The sequence below is a fragment of the Aegilops tauschii genome, chromosome 7, assembly GCF_002575655.3.
Source record: "Aegilops tauschii subsp. strangulata cultivar AL8/78 chromosome 7, Aet v6.0, whole genome shotgun sequence".
NCBI classification, from domain to species: domain Eukaryota; kingdom Viridiplantae; phylum Streptophyta; class Magnoliopsida; order Poales; family Poaceae; genus Aegilops; species Aegilops tauschii.
The window spans coordinates 75,892,077-75,912,467 of NC_053041.3; positions in this window are offsets into that span (position 1 = coordinate 75,892,077).

Here is a 20,391-nt window from a genome sequence, read left to right on the forward strand (position 1 = left end):
GTCACCAGCGGATCTGAGGGTCAGATCACTGAGGAGGAGGAGTGGGTCCAGCAGCACTGTCAGTGGACTGATTCCGATGCTGAGCAGTTCCCGACCGAGGAAGGTGGTGCAGGCGATCACATGGAGATCTGATGTTCGAGATTCTCAGCATGCTCTCACCTGGAGCCGTAGGAGCACTCTTTGCCCCTTTTGGTGTCTCGATGCCAAAGGGGGAGAGAGTTTAGGGATGCTTTGCGTCGTGTTCTGTGTCGTTGTGTCGTTGTGTTTTCTACCTTGCTACCATTTGCTTTGCTTTGTTTGGTTTGTGTTCTGTGAGACCTAAGTTCTAGACATATGGTGTGAGACATATGCTGCCCTATCTCTATCGTATTATTATCTTTGTCTCTAGTCATTTGGTATCTTATGAGTTGCATTCTTATTATGTTATATATATACTCTGGTCTCATAGATCTTGCTTAGATTGTTGGTCTCTAAAATACAGGGGGAGTGTTGATCCTAGTATGTGTGTCGTGCATTCCAAAGCACTCATCTTGATGGCACACATCTAGGGGGAGCCCTTCTCTATTTTAGAGATGTGGGGTTTGCTTATGCCCGTAATCTTTCTCCTTTCATGCAAATCATGTATTGTCATCAATCCACCAAAAAGGGGGAGATTGTAAGGGCATTTTTAGCCCTAAGGTGTTTTGGTGATTGATGACAATGCTTTTGCGGACTAATCGTGTGCACTAAGTTTTTCAGAGATTCATCCTTTGGCACGAGACGATTTCCTCCCCACGGAGTTTGAAGCGAAGACGGTGTAGTCTTTTCGATTCAGTGTGGTGGACTAGTTTCATAGGGATCACCGTACTATCAAGAGGGGGTCCGCTTTGGAAAGGCTAGGGTGGAATAATCACGTACACATCATTTGCACACCCTCCGAGCCTCTCCGCTTCAATGGAGTGCTCGATCTTATCCTCTTTGCGTTTTCTCTGGTCTAAGCGGTAGTACCACGGGCCAGAGCGGTAGTACCGCTTGGGTGCTACAAGCGGCAGTACCGCTCCACAGCGGTAGTACCGCTTGTAGCCCCCAGCCGTAGTACCGCTCCGGCTTTGTGTTAGTGCCACCTCGATTCGAGGCCTCTTTTTTTCGTGTCAGGTTTTATGGCACTAGCCACGGCAGGGGAGGCGGCAGTACCGCTCCCGAGCGGTAGTACCGCGAGGGGGAGCGGTAGTACCGCCTAGGCAGTTAAGCGGTAGTACCGCTGGTCGAGCGGTAGTACCGCTTGGGTTGTTAAGCGGTAGTACCGCTCTCCCAGCGGTAGTACCGCTCTCTGCAGGGCTGGTGGGGGGTAACGGTTGGTTTGTTCCCCCCCCCCACTATAAAAGGGTGTCTTCTTCCCCAATGTTGACCTACCTCTTCCCCCAAAAGCTCCATTGTTGCTCCAAGCTCCATTTTCGCCCGATCTCTCTCCCTAGCCAATCAAACTTGTTGATTTGCTCAGGATTTGTTGAGAAGGCCCCGATCTACACTTCCACCAAGAGAAATTTGATTCCCCCACTAATCCCTAGCGGATCTTGTTACTCTTGGGTGTTTGAGCACCATAGACGGTTGAGGTCACCGTGAAGCCATAGTCCATTGTGGTGAAGCTTCGTGGTGTCGTTGGGAGCCTCCAATTAAGTTGTGGAGATTGCCCCAACCTTGTTTGTAAAGGTTCGGTCGCCGCCTTCAAGGGCACCAGTAGTGGAATCACGGCATCTCGCATTGTGTGAGGGCGTGAGGAGAATACGGTGGCCCTAGTGGCTTCTTGGGGAGCATTGTGCCTCCACACCGCTCCAACGGAGACGTACTTCCCTTCAAAGGGAAGGAACTTCGGTAACACATCCTCGTCTCCACCGGCTCCACTCTTGGTTATCTCGTGCCTTTACTTGTGCAAGCTTATTTGTGTTATATCCCTTGCTGACTTGTGTGCTTGTTATTGTTGCATCATATAGGTTGCTCACCTAGTTGCATATCTAGACAACCTACCTTGATGCAAAGTTTAATTTGGTAAAGAAAAGCTAAAAATTGTTAGTTGCCTATTCACCCCCCTCTAGTCAACTATATCGATCCTTTCAATATTGAAAATGTTTACTTTGAGATTCCTTCGGGTATGATAGAGAAACCGCTAGCTAATCCCTTTGCAGGAGATGGAACATTACATCCCGATTTACACCTTATCTTTGTGGATGAAGTTTGTGGATTATTTAAGCTTGCAGGTATTCCCGATGATGTTGTTAAGAGGAAGGTCTTCCCTTTATCTTTGAAGGGAGACGCGTTGACATGGTATAGGCTATGTGATGATACGGGATCTTGGAACTATAAACAATTGAAGTTGGAATTTCACCAGAAGTTCTATCATATGCATCTTGTTCATCGTGATCGTAATTACATATATAATTTTTGGCCTCGCGAAGGAGAAAGCATCGCTCAAGCTTGGGGGAGGCTTAAGTCAATGTTATATTCATGCCCCAATCGTATGAGCTCTCAAGAGAAATGATTATTCAAAAATTTTATGCTCGGCTTTCTGACAACAATCACACCATGCTCGATACTTCTTGTGCTGGTTCTTTTATGATGAAGACTATTGAATTCAAGTGGGACTTATCGGAAAGAATTAAACGCAACTCTGAAGATTGGGGTTCCGACGATGGTAAGGAGTCAGGTATGACACCTAAGTTTGATTGTGTTAAATCTTTTATGGATACCGATGCTTTTCGTGAATTTAGCACTAAATATGGACTTGACTCTGAGATAGTAGCTTCTTTCTGTGAATATTTTGCTACTCACGTTGATCTCCCTAAGGAGAAGTGGTTTAAATATAATCCTCCCACTGAAGTAAAAGTAGTTGCACCTATTATAGTTGAAGAAAAGACTATTACTTATAATGATCCTATTGTTCCTACTACTTATGTTGAGAAACCACTTTTCCCTATTAGGATAAAGGATCATGCTAAAGCTTCAACTGTTGTTCGTAAGAGTAATACTAGAACATATACACCTCTTGGGCAAATTAAAGTTGAACCTAGTATTGCTATGGTTAAAGATCTCTTGGATGATAATATAGATGGGCATGTTATTTACTTCTATGGTGAAGCTGCTAATATTGCTAGACCATATGCTAAGATACGTAGACCTATTGTAGGCATGCCTTTTATTTATGTTAAAATAGGAGATCATTGTTATCATGGCTTATGTGATATGGGTGCTAGTGCTAGTGCAATACCTTTTTCCTTATATGAAGAAATTATGCATGATATCGCACCCGCTGAGTTAGAAGATATTGATGTTACAATTAAGCTTGCCAATAGAGATACCATTTCACCATTTGGGATTGTTAGAGATGTTGAAGTCTTGTGTGGGAAAGTAAAATACCCTGCTGATTTTCTTGTTCTTGGTTCCCCACAAGATAGCTTTTGCCCCATAATATTTGGTAGACCCTTCTTGAATACTGTTAATGCTAGGATTGATCGCAAAAAGGATGTTGTTACAATTGGCTTAGGGGATATGGAACATAAATTTAATTTTTCTAAATTCCATAGACAACCTCATGATAAAGAATTGCCTAGCAAGGATGAAATTATTGGTCTTGCTTCTATTGCCGTGCCTCCTACTGATCCTTTAGAACAATATTTGCTAGACCATGAAAATGATATGTTTATGAACGAAAGAAGGGAAATAGATGAAGTATTCCTTAAACAGGGTCATGTTCTGAAACACAACTTGCCTGTTGAAATCCTAGGGGATCCTCCTCCACCCAAGGGTGACCCCGTGTTTGAGCTCAAACCTTTACCTGATAATCTTAAATATGCTTATCTTGATGAAAAGAAGATATATCCTATTATTATTAGTGCTAACCTTTCTGAGTAGGAAGAGGAAAGATTATTGAAAACTCTGAAGCAGCACCGTTCTGCTATTGTATATACTCTGGATGATCTTAAGGGCATTAGTCCCACTCTATGCCAACACAAAATTAAATTGGACGAAGGTGCCAAACCAGTTAGAGATCATCAACGACGATTAAATCCTAAAATGAAAGAAGTGGTAAGAAAGGAGATACTAAAGCTCCTTGAGGTGGGTATAATTTATCCCGTTGCTGATAGTGATTAGGTAAGTCATGTCCATTGCGTCCCTAAGAAGGGAGGAATTACTGTTGTTCCTAATCATAAAGATGAATTGATTCCACAAAGAACAATTACAGGTTATAGGATGGTAATTGATTTTCGTAAATTAAATAAAGCTACTAAGAAAGATCATTACCCTTTACCTTTTATTGATCAAATGCTAGAAAGACTATCCAAACATACACATTTCTTCTTTCTAGATGGTTATTCTGGTTTCTCTCAAATACCTGTGTCGGCGGAGGATCAATCCAAAACTACTTTTACTTGCCCTTTCGGTACTTTTGCTTATAGACGTATGCCTTTTGGTTTATGTAATGCACCTGCTACCTTTTAAAGATGCATGATGGCTATATTTTCTGACTTTTGTGAAAAGATCTGTGAGGTATTCATGGATGACTTCTACTTTTATGGATCCTCTTTTGATGATTGCCTGAGCAACCTTGATCGACTTTTGCAGAGATGTGAAGACACTAGTCTCGTCTTGAATTGGGAAAAGTGTCACTTTATGGTTAATGAAGGCATTGTCTTGGGGCATAAAATTTCTGAAAGAGGTATTGAAGTTGATAAAGCTAAGGTTGGCGCTATTGAAAAGATGCCGTGTCCCACGGACATCAAAGGTATAAGAAGTTTCCTTGGTCATGCCGGTTTTACAGGAGGTTCATGAAGGACTTTTCTAAAATCTCTAGGCCTCTGACTAATCTATTGCAAAAAGATATTCCTTTTGTTTTCGATGATGATTGTGTAGAAGCGTTTGAAATACTTAAGAAAGCTTTGATCACTGCACTCATTGTTCAGCCACCTGATTGGAATTTACCCTTTGAAATTTGTGTGATGCTAGTGATTATGCTGTAGGTGCTGTTCTAGGGCAAAGAGTTGATAAGAAACTAAATGCTATTCAATATGCTAGTAAAACTCTAGACACTGCTTAGAGAAATTATGCTACTACTGAAAAAGAATTCTTAGCAGTTGTATTTGCATGTGATAAGTTCAGACCTTACATTGTTGATTCTAAAGTAACTATTCACACTGATCATGCTGCTATTAAATATCTTATGGAAAAGAAAGATGCTAAACCTAGAATTATTAGATGGGTTCTCCTGCTCCAAGAATTTGATTTGCATATTATTGATAGAAAGGGAGCTGAGAACCCCGTTGCAGACAACTTGTCTAGGTTAGAGAATGTTCTTGATGACCCACTACCTATTGATGATAGCTTCCCTGATGAACAATTAGCGGTCATTAATGCTTCTCGTACTGCTCCATGGTATGCTGATTATGCTAATTACATTGTTGCTAAATTTATACCACCTAGTTTCACATACCAGCAAAAGAAAAAGTTCTTTTATGATTTAAGACATTACTTCTGGGATGACCCACACCTTTATAAAGAAGGAGTAGATGGTGTTATTAGACGTTGTGTATCTAAGCATGAACAGGAACAGATCCTATGCAAGTGTCACTCCGAACCATATGGAGGACACCACGCTGGAGATAGAACTGCACATAAGGTATTGCAATCCAGTTTTTATTGGCCTACTCTCTTCAAAGATGCTCTTAAGTTTGTCTTGTCTTGTGATGAATGTCAAAGAATTGGTAATATTAGTAGACGTCAAGAAATGCCTATGAATTATTCTCTTGTTATTGAACCATTTGATGTTTGGGGCTTTGATTATATGGGACCTTTTCCTGCCTCTAATGGATATACACATATTTTAGTTGCTGTTGATTACGTTACTAAGTGGGTAGAAGCTATTCCAACTAGTAGTGCTGATCATAACACCTCTATTAAGATGCTTAAATAAGTTATTTTTCCGAGGTTTGGAGTCCCTAGATACTTAATGACTGATGGTGGTTCACATTTTATTCATGGTGCCTTTCGTAAAATGCTTGCTAAGTATGATGTTAATCATAGAATTGCATCTCCTTATCACCCGCAGTCTAGTGGACAAGTAGAATTGAGCAATAGAGAGCTCAAATTAATTTTGCAACAGACTGTTAATAGATCTAGAAAGAATTGGTCTAAGAAACTTGATGATGCATTGTGGGCCTATAGAACTGCATATAAAAATCCTATGGGTATGTCTCCGTATAAGATGGTTTATGGAAAAGCATGTCACTTACCTCTCGAACTTGAACATAAGGCATATTGGGCCATTAAAGAGCTCAACTATGATTTCAAACTTGCCGGTGAGAAGAGGTTATTTGACATTAGCTCACTTGATGAATGGAGAACCCAAGCCTACGAGAATGCCAAGCTGTTTAAAGAAAAAGTTAAAAGATGGCATGACAAAAGAATACAAAAGCGTGAGTTTAACGTATGTGATTATGTGTTGCTATTCAACTCTCGTTTAAGATTTTTTGCAGGAAAACTCCTCTCTAAATGGGAAGGTCCTTACGTTATCGAGGAGGTCTATCGTTCCGGTGCCATAAAAATCAACAACTTCGGAGGCACAAATCCGAAGGTGGTGAACGGTCAAAGAATCAAACATTATATCTCAGGTAATCCTATAAATGTTGAAACTAATATTATTGAAAGCGTAACACCGGAGGAATACATAAGGGACATTTTCCAGAACGTTTCAGACTTCGAAAAGGATAGGTATGTGGTACGGTAAGTAAACCGACTCCAAAACAGTTCCCATAGGAATTTTTCTCCGTTTTGGAATATTTAAGAATTTAGGATAGAAAGAAGTAGTCCGGGAAGTGCACGAGGCCTCCACGAGGGTGGAGGGCGCTCCCACCCTTACTGGGCGCGCCCCCTGTCTCGTGGACACCTCGTGTGCTCTCCGGACTCCGTTTTCTTGCACAATACTTCTTTTGGTCGGTAACAATTCATTATATAATCTCCCGAAGGTTTTGACCACCGTATCACGCAAAAATCTTCTATCTTTGTTTCGAGTTGCTTCTGCCGCAGATTAGAACAATATGTCGTCCCAGGATTCGGAGGGAGAAAGCTATGTGGCTGATTACCTTGCAGACCCTAAGGTCTACGGGGACTTCGAGCATTGTGGCTGGACAACAAAGGAAGAAGAAGACTATGAACCTAAGAGAAGGGAGAAGACGAGCTCAGATGAAGATGAAGTCCCGTTACCCCAACCGGGGGACATGCATGTGGAGTTTAAAAAGTCAAGCCTCCCTGATAAGGCAAAGAAACCCAAGATCGAGTTTATCCCTTTTCGTCTCTTGTAGGAAAATAAACAGGAACTATGCAAAAGGATATTAAGCCTTGAGCGGGAGATCGATGATCTAAGGGAGAAAAATGCCATTCTCAAGCGCAAATTAAGGAAGAAACCTACATCATCAACAACTCTTCCTTCTTCACCACCTCCGAAGACATAATCACATGGGTATGGGCACTCCCCTTGGAAATTGCCAAGCTTGGGGAGGTGCCCCGGTATGGTATCACCATCACACTCCTATCTTTATCGTTTTACTTAGTAATATCTTGATCTAGTAGAATAAAGTTTTGGTATGAAGTAGTTTTGAGTTTTGCTTTGTGACCTCTCTATGTAATCGAGTCCGTGAGCTATATAATAAAGATTAGTGTTGAGTCAAGGGCTTTGCTATCTTGCTATGATCTTGAGAAAATAGAAAGAATAAAAAAGGAAATAAAGGGTTCATACTGATCTTATGGATAGTAATGACTTCACATATAAAGAGTATGAGGCATAAAAGTTGTTGAAAGTTGACAAACATAGTTTTGGTCATCGTTGCAATTGATAGGAAGTAATAAAGAAAGAGAGGTTTTCACATATAAATATACTATCTTGGACATCTTTTATAATTGTGAGCACTCATTAAAGTATGGCATGCTAAAGAGTTGATGTTGGACAAGGAAGACAACGTAATGGGTTATGTTTTCTCACATCTTAGTTAAAGTATATTGTCATGGATCGTCCAACATGTTGAGCTTGCCTTTCCCCCTCATGCTAGCCAAAATTCCTTGAACCAAGTAGAGATACTACTTGTGCTTCCAAATATCCTTAAAACCAGTTTTGCCATGAGAGTCCACCATACCTACCTATGGATTGAGTAAGATCCTTAAAGTAAGTTGTCATCGGGGCAAACAATAAAAATTGCTCTCTAAATATGTATGACTTATTAATGTGGGAGAAAATAAGCTTTATACGATCGTGTGATATGGAAGTAATAAAAGCGACGGACTACATAATAAAGGTTCATATCACAAGTGGCAATATAAAGTGACGTTCTTTTGCATTAAGATTTTGTGCATCCAACCCTGAAAGCGCATGACAACCTCTGCTTCCCTCTGCGAAGGGCCTATCTTTTACTTTATGTCTTTTACATTATGCAAGAGTCAAGGTGATCTTCACCTTTCCCTTTTTCATTTTATCCTTTGGCAAGCACCTCGTGTTGGAAAGATCCTGATATATATATATATATATATATATATATATATATATATATATATATCAAATTGGATGTAAGTTAGCATGACCTATTATTGTTGACATCACCCAAAGGTGAATACGTTGGGAGGCAAAATTATAAGCCCCTATCTTTCTCTGTGTCCGATTAAAACTCCATAACCACAAGTATTGCGTGAGTGTTAGCAATTGTAGAAGACTATATGATAGTTGAGTATGTGGACTTGCTGAAAAGCTCTATTCTTGACTCTTTCCGATGTTATGATAAATTGCAATTGCTTCAATGACTGAGATTATAGTTTGTTAGTTCTCAATGAAGTTTCTGAACCATACTTGACATTGTGAATAGATTGTTACTTGAGCATAAGAAATCATATGACAAAATCTATATATGTTGTTGTTATAAGATTGATGATGATGCTCTCATGTCTGTATTTTATTTTTATCGACACCTCTATCTCTAAACATGTGGACATATTTTTCGATATCGGCTTCCGCTTGAGGACAAGCAAGTCCTAAGCTTGGGGGAGTTGATACGTCCATTTTGCATCATGCTTTTATATCGATATTTATTGCATTATGGACTGCTATTACACATTATGTCACAATACTTATGGCTATTCTCTCTTATTTTACAAGGTTTATCATGAAGAGGGAGAATGCCGGCAGCTGGGATTCTGGCTGGGAAAGGAGCAAATATTGGAAACCTATTCTGCACAGCTCCAAAAGTCCTGAAACTCCACGAAAGTCATTTTTGGAATTATTAAGAATTATTGAGCAAAGAAAGTACCAGAGGGGCTCTCTTCTGCTATATGAAGGCTTTTACCCTGGAAAAAAAATCATAAGCAAGCTTTCGGGACGAAACTCCGCCGCCACGAGGCGGAACCTTGGCGGAACCAATCTAGGGCTCCAGCGGAGCTGTTCTGCCGGGGAAACTTCCCTCCAGGAGGGGGAAATCATCACCGTCGTCATCACCAACGATCCTCTCATCGGGAGGGGGTCAATCTCCATCAACATCTTTACCAGCACCATCTCCTCTCAAAACCCTAGTTCATCTCTTGTATCCAATCTTGTATCAAAACCACAAATTGGCACTTGTGGGTTGCTAGTAGTGTTGATTACTCCTTGTAGTTGATGCTAATTGGTTTATTTGGTGGAAGATCATATGTTCAGATCCTTAATGCATATTAATACTCCTCTGATCATGAACATGAATATGCTTTGTGAGTAGTTACGTTTGTTCCTGAGGACATGGGTGAAGTCTTGCTATTAGTAGTCATGTGAATTTGGTATTCGTTCGATATTTTGATGAGATGTATGTTGTCTCTCCTCTAGTGGTGTCATGTGAACGTCGACTACATGACACTTCACCATTATTTGGGCCTAGAGGAAGGCATTGGGAAGTAATAAGTAGATGACGGGTTGCTAGAGTGACATAAGCTTAAACCCTAGTTTATGCGTTGCTTCGTAAGGGGCTGATTTGGATCCACTAGTTTCATGCTATGGTTAGGTTTACCTTAATACTTCTTTTGTAGTTGCGGACGCTTGCAATAGGGGTTAATCATAAGTGGGATTCTTGTCCAAAAAAGGGCAGTACCCAAGCACCGGTCCACCCATGATGTCTACTACATAACCTTCTTCTTGTAGACGTTGTTGGGCCTGCAAGTGCACAGGTTTGTAGGACAGTAGCAAATTTCCCTCAAGTGGATGACCTAAGGTTTATCAATCCGTGGGAGGCGTAGGATGAAGATGGTCTCTCTCAAACAACCCTGCAACCAAATAACAAAGAGTCTCTTGTGTCCCCAACACACCCAATACAATGGTAAATTGTATAGGTGCACTAGTTCGGCGAAGAGATGGTGATACAAGTGCAATATGGATGGTAGATATAGGTTTTTGTAATCTGAAAATATAAAAACAGCAAGGTAACTAATAATAAAAGTGAGTGTAAAGGGTATTGCAATGCTAGGAAACAAGGCCTAAGGTTCATACTTTCACTAGTGCAAGTTCTCTCAACAATAATAACATAATTGGATCATATAACTATCCCTCAACATGCAACAAACAGTCACTCCAAAGCCACTAATAGCGGAGAACAAACGAAGAGATTATGGTAGGGTACGAAACCACCTCAAAGTTATTCTTTCGGATCAATCTATTCAAGAGTTCGTACTAGAATAACACCTTAAGACACAAATCAACCAAAACCCTAATGTCACCTAGATACTCCATTGTCACCTCAAGTATCCGTGGGCATGATTATACGATATGCATCACACAATCTCAGATTCATCTATTCAACCAACACAAAGTACTTCAAAGAGTGCCCCAAAGTTTCTACCGGAGAGTCAAGACGAAAACGTGTGCCAACCCCTATGCATAGGTTCATGGGCGGAACTCGCAAGTTGATCACCAAAACATACATCAAGTGAATCAATAGAATACCCCATTGTCACCACGGGTATCCCATGCAAGGCATACATCAAGTGTTCTCAAATCCTTAAAGACTCAATCTGATAAGATAACTTCAAAGGGAAAACTCAATTCATTACAAGAGAGTAGAGGGGGAGAAACATCATAAGATCCAACTATAATAGCAAAGCTTGCGATACATCAAGATCGTGCCAAATCAAGAACACGAGAGAGAGATCAAACACATAGCTACTGGTACATACCCTCAGCCCCAAGGGTGAACTACTCCCTCCTCGTCATGAAGAGCGCCGGGATGATGAAGATGGCCACCGGTGAGGGATCCCCCCTCCGGCAGGCTGCCGGAACGGGCTCCCGAGAGGTTTTTGGTGGCTACAGAGGCTTGCGGCGTCGGAACTCCAGATATATTGTTCGTCTTCGATGGTTTTAGGGTATATGGGAACTTACTTGAAGGATCTTACTCAATCCATAGGTAGGTATGGTGGACTCTCATGGCAAAACTGGGTTTAAGGATATTTGGAAGCACAAGTAGTATCTCTACTTGGTGCAAGGAATTTGGGCTAGCATGAGGGGGAAAGGCAAGCTCAACATGTTTGAATGATCCATGACGATATACTTTAACTGAGATGTGAGAAAACATAACCCATTACGTTGTCTTCCTTGTCCAACATCAACTCTTTAGCATGTCATACTTAATGAGTGCTCACAATTATAAAAGATGTCTAGGATAGTATATTTATATGTGAAATCTCTCTTCCTTCAATATTCTTTCATGAATTGTTCAAACGACCAATACAATGCTTGCTAACCTTCAATAAATTTACAACCTCTACTTCTTAGATGTGAAGTCATTACTCCCCATGGGATAAGGAAATGAAACATATATAGTTTCAGATTTATGACATTCAACTCATTCAACCATTTACTCATAGGATATAAGTGAAGCACACGAGTAAATGACAAACTACTCCAAAAAGATATAGGTGAAGGTCAATGAGTAGCTAAATAATTATGTAACTACGTGAAGACTCTCTCTCATCTAAGAATTTCAGATCTTGGTATTTTATTCAAACAGCAAGCAAAGAAAAATAAAATGACATTGCAAGGATAGCACAACTCATGTAAAGAAGCAAAAACTTAGGCTCAACCGATACTAACCGATAGTTGTTGAAGAAGAAAGGTGGGATGCCAACCGGGGCATCCCCAAGCTTAGATGCTTGAGACTTCTTGACATATTATCTAGGGATGCCTTGGGCATCCCCAAGCTTGAGATTTTGTGTCTCCTTAATTCCTATCATATCACGGTCTCCCTAAATCTCAAAAGCTTCATCCACACAAAACTCAACAAGGACTCGTGAGATAAGTTAGTATAAACCAATGCAAAAACCATATCATTTTCTACCATAACAAATCACCAAAATTATTATTCAACATTGCATACTAAATGTCTCTGCATATTTAATACTCATATCCTCAAATAGAATCATTAAACAAGCAAACATATGCAAACCATGCAAACATAACAGCAATCTGCCAAAACAGTACAGTCTATAAAGAATGCAAGATTCATCATACTTCCCTAACTCAAAAAATTATGAAAGAAAATTCCCACTGTAGTAAATTTATCAGAGCTTATTATTCAAAAGGTTTCAATATTCTATCACATTCTGACTTTTCTAAGAAATTTTTGCAACAGCGGTAAACTTTCTATTTTGAAACAGCAACATGTATACTTGCAAAATAAGCATGGTAAAGGCTATCCTTGACATTTTTATTGAAAATATAGATGCAAAACATTATTCTAAATAAAATCAATCAAATACTAACAAGAGAAAATGACGCTCCAAGCAAAACACATATCATGTGGTGAATAAAAATATAGCTCCAAGTAAAGTTACCGATGAACGAAGACGAAAGAGGGGATGCCTTTCGGGGCATCCCCAAGCTTAGGCTCTTGGTCATCCTTGAATATTACCATGGGGTGCCTTGGGCATCCCCAAGCTTAGGCTCTTGCCACTCCTTATTCCATAGTCCATCGAATCTTTACCCAAAACTTGAAAACTTCACAACACAAAACTCAACAGAAAACTCGTAAGCTCCGTTAGCAAAAGAAAACGAAACACCACTTCAAGGTACTATAATGAACTCATTATTTATTTTTATTGGTGTCAAACCTACTGTATTCCAACTTCTCTATGGTTTATGAACTAGTTTACTAGCCATAGAGTCATCAAAATAAGCAAACAACACACGAAAAACAGAATCTGTCAAAAAACAGAACAGTCTGTAGTAATCTGTAACTAACGCAAACTTCTGGAACTCCAAAAATTCTACCAAAATAGGACGACCTGGATAATTTGATTATGATCTGCTGCAATTGGAATCAGTATTTTATCACGTTCTGGTGATTTTAAACAATTATTTTCGTGGACAGAAAGTTTTTGGAATTTTCAGCAAGATCAAATAATTATCATCCAAGAAGATCCTATAGGTCTTACTTGGCACAAACACTAATTAAAACATAAAACTACATCTAACCAGAGGCTAGATGATTTATTTATTACTAAACAGAAACAAAAAGGAAGGAACAAAAATAAAGTTGGGTTGCCTCCCAACAAGCGCTATCGTTTAACGCCCCTAGCTAGGCATGATGATTTCAATGATGCTCACATAAAAGATAGAATTGAAACATAACGGGAGCATCATGAAGCATATGACTAGAACATTTAAGTCTAACCCTCTTCCTATGCATAGGGATTTTGTGAGCAAATAACTTATGGGAACAATAATCAACTAGCATAGGAAGGCAAAACAAGTAAATCTTCAAGATTTTCAACACATAGAGAGGAAACTTGATATTATTGCAATATGTAGAAGCATATGTTCCTCCCTCATAATAATTTTCAGTAGCATCATGAATGAATTCAACAATATAACCAGCACCTAAAGCATTCTTTTCATGCCACAAGCATAGAAATTTTATTACTCTCCACATAAGCAAATTTCTTCTCATGAATAGTAGTGGGAGCAAACTCAACAAAATAACTATCATGTGAAGCATAATCCAATTGAAAATTAAAATCATGATGACAAGTTTCATGGTTATAATTATTCTTTATAGCATACATGTCATCACAATAATCATCATAGATAGCAACTTTATTCTCATAATCAATTGGAACCTCTTCCGAAATAGTGGATTCATCACTAAATAAAGTCATGACCTCTCCAAATCCACTTTCATCAATATAATCATCATAAATAGGAGGCATGCTATCATCATAATAAATTTGCTCATCAAAACTTGGGGGACAAAAAAATATCATCTTGATCAAACATAGCTTCCCCAAGCTTGTGGCTTTGCATATCATTAGCATCATGTATATTCAAGAAATTCATACTAACAACATTGCAATCATGCTCATCATTCAAATATTTAGTGCCAAACATTTTATAGACTTCTTCTGCTAGCACTTGAGCACAATTTTCCTTTTCATCATACTTACGAAAGATGTTAAAAAGATGAAGCGTATGAGACAAAATAAATTCCATTTTTTCGTAGTTTTCTTTTATAGACTAAACTAGTGATAAAACAAGAAACTAAAAGATTCAATTGCAAGATCAAAATATATACCTTCAAGCACTCACCTCCCGGCAACGGCGCCAGAAAAGAGCTTGATGTCTACTACACAACCTTCTTCTTGTATACGTTGTTGGGCCTGCAAGTGCACAGGTTTGTAGGACAGTAGCAAATTCCCCTCAAGTGGATGACCTAAGGTTTATCAATCTGTGGGAGGCGTAGGATGAAGATGGTCTCTCTCAAACAACCCTGCAACCAAATAAAAAAGATTCTCTTGTGTCCCCAACACACCCAATACAATGGTAAATTGTATAGGTGCACTAGTTCGGCGAAGAGATGGTGATACAAGTGCAATATGGATGGTAGATATAGGTTTTTGTAATCCGAAAATATAAAAACAGCAAGGTAACTAATAATAAAAGTGACTGTAAATGGTATTGCAATGCTAGGAAACAAGGCCTAAGGTTCATACTTTCACTAGTGCAAGTTCTCTCAACAATAATAACATAATTGGATCATATAACTATCCCTCAACATGCAACAAAGAGTCACTCCAAAGCCACTAATAGCGGAGAACAAACGAAGAGATTATGGTAGGGTACGAAACCAACTCAAAGTTATTCTTTCGGATCAATCTATTCAAGAATTCGTACTAGAATAACACCTTAAGACACAAATCAACCAAAAACCTAATGTCACCTAGATACTCCATTGTCACCTCAAGTATCTGTGGGCATGATTATACGATATGCATCACACAATCTCAGATTCATCTATTCAACCAACACAAAGTACTTCAAAGAGTGCCCCAAAGTTTCTACCGGAGAGTCAAGACGAAAACGTGTGCCAACCCCTATGCATAGGTTCATGGGCGGAACCCGCAAGTTGATCACCAAAACATACATCAAGTGAATCAATAGAATACCCCATTGTCACCACGGGTATCCCACGCAAGACATACATCAAGTGTTCTCAAATCCTTAAAGACTCAATCCGATAAGATAACTTCAAAGGGAAAACTCAATCCATTACAAGAGAGTAGAGGGGGAGAAACATCATAAGATCCAACTATAATAGCAAAGCTCGCGATACATCAAGATCGTGACAAATCAAGAACACGAGAGAGAGAGTGAGATCAAACACATAGCTACTGGTACATACCCTCAGCCCCGAGGGTGAACTACTCCCTCCTCGTCATGAAGAGCGCCGGGATGATGAAGATGGCCACCGGTGAGGGATCCCCCCTCCGGTAGGGTGCCGTAATGGGCTCCCGAGAGGTTTTTGGTGGCTACAGAGGCTTGCGGCGGCGGAACTCCAAATCTATTGTTCGTCTTCGATGGTTTTAGGGTATATGGGAATATATAGGCGAAAGAAGTCGGTCGGGGGACGCTCGAGGGGCCCAGGAGACAGGGGGTGCGCCCAGGGGGGTGGGCGCGCCCTCCTATCTCCTGGCTTCCTCGAACCTTCCCTGGCTTGAACTCCAAGTCTTCCGGATCATATCCTTTCCAAAAATCACGCTCTCGAAGGTTTCATCCCGTTTGGACTCCGTTTGATATTCCTTTTCTTCGAAATACTGAAACAGGCAATAAAATAGCAATATGGGCTGGGCCTCCGGTTAGTAGGTTAGTCCCAAAAATAATATGAATGTGTAAAATAAAGCCCGTAGTCATTCAAAACAGATAATAAAATAGCATGAATGCTTCATAAATTATAGATACGTTGGAGACGTATCAACCCACATATCAAATTATCAAAGTAACGAACGCGAATCATATGAGCGTGATGAAAACTAGCTTGACGATAATTCCCATGTGTCCTCAGGAGCGCTTTTCTCATTATAAGAATTTGTCCAGGCTTGTCCTTTGCTACAAAAAGGATTGGGCCACCTTGCTGCACTTTATTTACTTTCATTGCTTGTTACCCGTTACAAATTATCTTATCACAAAACTATCTGTTACCTACAATTTCAGTGCTTGCAGAGAATACCTTACTGAAAACCGCTTGTCATTTCCTTCTGCTCCTCGTTGGGTTCGACACTCTTACTTATCGAAAGGACTACGATAGACCCCCTACACTTGTGGGTCATCACCGCCGCCCCACCCAACGCCGCCACCTCCACCCAACGCCGACCTCGTCTCCACCACCCACACTCCCCCCTCGCCTTCACCCATCAGATCCACCAGCCCAGGAGCGGCCATGGCGTTCCCCCTCCACCCCGCGCCTCGTTCACTCCGCCGTCGTCCCCTCCATTCCTCCGCTAACTCCAGCCCGTGGCCTCGGCACCACCCAAGTGCATATCATCGACATGTACCTGTCGCTGCAGACCGTGCTCTAGCGGGAGCTGCAGCTAGCGGGCGTCTCCGCCCTGCTCATCGCCTGCAAGTATGAGGATATTTGGGCTCCTAAGGTGAGTAAAAAGCTGAATCCATACCTCTGCTTTTCTCCACTCACCAGTGCTCTTTCGTTCATTCATCGAGTCCACGTTTCTGATTGCTGGCTGGGCTTGCCGGTGAATGATTTCATCTTGATCTCCGACAGCGCCTATACCCGGGAGCAGATTCTGAAGATGGAGAAGGCCATCCTGAACATGCTGGAGTGGAACCTGACGGTGCCCACGCCGTACGTGTTCCTCGTCCGTTTCACCAAGGCCACGTGCTCCTCCTCCTCCGATCAGAAGCACGATAAGGAGGTAAAAGAACTTTACATTCACATACGCAGCATGCAGATTCTTCAGATCAGCGAGTCTGTGTGCTGATTGATGTTTCTCTTGCCTCTCTTCTCTTGGATGTGTGTGTGCAGATGGAGAACACCGTCTTCTTCTTCGCGGAGCTGGCGCTGCTGCAGTACAGTCTGGTGCAGTCCAAGCCCTCCATGGTCGCCGCCGCTGCTGTCTACGCGGCCAGGCTCACCCTGAAGAAGACCCCTCTATGGACCGACACTCTGAAGCACCACACTGGCTTCACTGAAGCACAACTGATGTAAGCACGCACGCTACTGAATCCCTCGTAGCTTGAATCTGTGATGATTTCATTCAGGGGCAGTGACTGCTTTTGCGTGATGATTGGTTTCAGGGACGCAGCCAAGATCCTGGTGGCCTCGCACTCCACCGTGCCTGACAGCAAGCTGAAGGTCGTCTACAAGAAGTACTCGAGCGAGAAGCTGGGAGGAGTCGCCCTGCGACCGCCTACGACAGGCCCCTGCACCGGCCCCAAGTGAGCACCCCACCCATCCTCTTCACTGCTCCCGATCACTTGATTTAGCTTGCATATGTGTGGATTGTGCTGCTTTCAGTTAGATTCGCCCCAACACTGTAGTCTCACAGCTTGCATATGTGTGGATCGTGCTTGCATATGCTGGTTTCTTCGTGCGATCATGCTGCTTATGATGGTCACGGGTTACTGTTGTTCGTTAGTGTCCCGCTTGGGCTATGGTTTTAGCACATCGTTTCTCACATTCAAATGTTTGCTCAATTGCGTTGTCATTGGTTTCTCCATGTGTGCAGTCCTTATTATGGTGGTAATGAGTCACTATTGTTCGTTAGTTTTCTGGTTGGGCAGTGGTTTTAGCATACCTTTTTCTGGGCCTCCAAATATTTGGTCAAATGCAATGCTAACTTTATAATCAGTTACTATGGGCTTTGTGCTGTAGTATGGTCACCCGTATTTCTGTAATGATGATATGAAATGTCACGCAGGTCATTATTGGTGCTGTTGTTGTTGCTGTGGTTGTCGGAGGTGTTGCTACCGCATCTGGCGGAGCTGCAGTCCGAGAAGGTCAAGGATAAGATCATCCTCGATGGGAACGACACTGAGCTCGTCTCCCGCTCTGTCGCCCTCATCAACTAGGTGAATCAAACAGGACCCAGAACCTGTCTTTGTTCATGTGCATGTTGTGCTGCTTGAATAATTTGGTTGATGAGATGCAAATGATATTGTATCATGTTTGCTTATGCTCTTTGCGGAAACTAGTGTGCTAGATGTTCTTAGAAATCAGTTGTGCTGTTGTTTGTGGTTTGTCCAGTTTTGGCCTATATAGTTGCTTCTTTCTCTTCATGTATTATTATGTGCTCCGTAATGATTTGGTTTTTGCTTCAATATAATCTGCTTCTACATTGTGTAATCTGATCTACAATGATTTAGTTTTTGGTTCCATATAATTAATCTGCTTCTATGCTCTGTTCTTGTACAATTTTCGCGCTGTTCTTGCTGTTCTATACGTTTGCCTTCCAGGGACAACATATATGTGCTTTTCTTACTTGTTTTTCTTTATTTAAGCTAGTAGTTTTTTATGTTCACTCTTTTTCAGGAGCTTCAGGCCTAATTTTTTGCCTTTATGTCCACCCTTTTACAGGAGCTCCAGGCCTAATTTTTTTGAGTGTGAAGCCGTGAAGCCAAGTGCGAAGCAGCGAAGCCCTACTTAGGAAGAGTTTTTTGGTTCTGTAGTAGACTGTAAATTGTAATATTGTGACGGATTGTAAAAGGCTACTGTAGTGTTCTTTGATGAATTATATTTGTTCTGTCTTGTTTGAAATAGCTATTATGTATGTTAAAAAGATGTGAAATGGAAACTTGACCAGGTGGACCAATTTATGTCCCACTTATGAATATAATCTGAGCAATTTTGAATTTTTTTTACATGTGGGACCAATGTATGGCATTATGACTAGTGGGACCCATCTGACTAGTGGGACCAGCTCTAAAATATAATGATATAAAAATAGAAAATCAATTGATGGTAAGAAGGCCACGGCCCAACAATAAAAAAGGCTGCAATATTGGGCTTGGCCCATGAACCTGACCAAAAATTGACAGAAAAAACACAAATAGGTTGAATTATTGGGCTCGGCCCATGTAAAACACCTAATCGGACCGGGCTGAATCTTGTCAGTGACCTTTTGAATTGGTCGCAATTTTGCCACGTCGGATCCGACGTGGCCTGGGTAGACAGCCAGTGACCAAAACAAAAGGTCTTGGGTTCAACGACCTTCTGTTTTGGTCGTAAACGTCTACGACCTTCTCACAGAGAAGGTCATTAATTTCAGTTTACGACTGCCAGCTTTTGACCTTCTGTTTTTGGTCACAAAAAGGTCGCAAATGAAAAACAATGACTTTTCAGTGACCAATAGTCAATGTCACAAGTTGACATATTTCTTGTAGTGGTTGATATCATTGTGTGATCGGGCCATGCCAAAGAAAGAGTGCCAGATCCAGAGATCTTGAGACGCCATGGCCTCAAGTATGACAGTGCAAGCCCTGACATGGCCCTTATACTGCCCTTGCCAAGCAGAAGGGCAGTTCTTCCACTCCCAATGCATACAGTCTATGCTGCCAAGCATCCCTGGGAAGCCCTTGCTGGCATTCATCGCCAACAAACGGGCTGTATCTTCAGCAGTCGGCTCTCTCAAGTACTCAGATCCAAACACAGCAATAACAGCCTTGCAGAACTTGTACAGGGACTCTAGGCATGTAGATTCACTCATACGGACATACTCATCAATGAGATCACCGGGCACTCTGTATGCAAGCATTCAGATGGCGGCAGTGCATTTCTGATAAGAGGAGAAACCAGTCTTTCCAACGGCATCCTCTTTGCACTCGAAGTAGTCATCGTAGCCGACCACCCCCTCTCTAATACGGTTGAAAAGATGCCTACTCATACGGAAACGGCGGCGCAATTTCTGATGTTTGAACAACAGATTTGTTGTATCAAACTAGTTCTTCCAAAGAAGGAAATGACCGCTCTCCCGGTTGCGATTCAACGCCGGAAGGTAGCCCGGAATGGAGCCACGAAACAACGGCCGTTGGCTATTGAGGTGGTCATGGACCAACACGACAGCCAATATCTCCTCGTCATC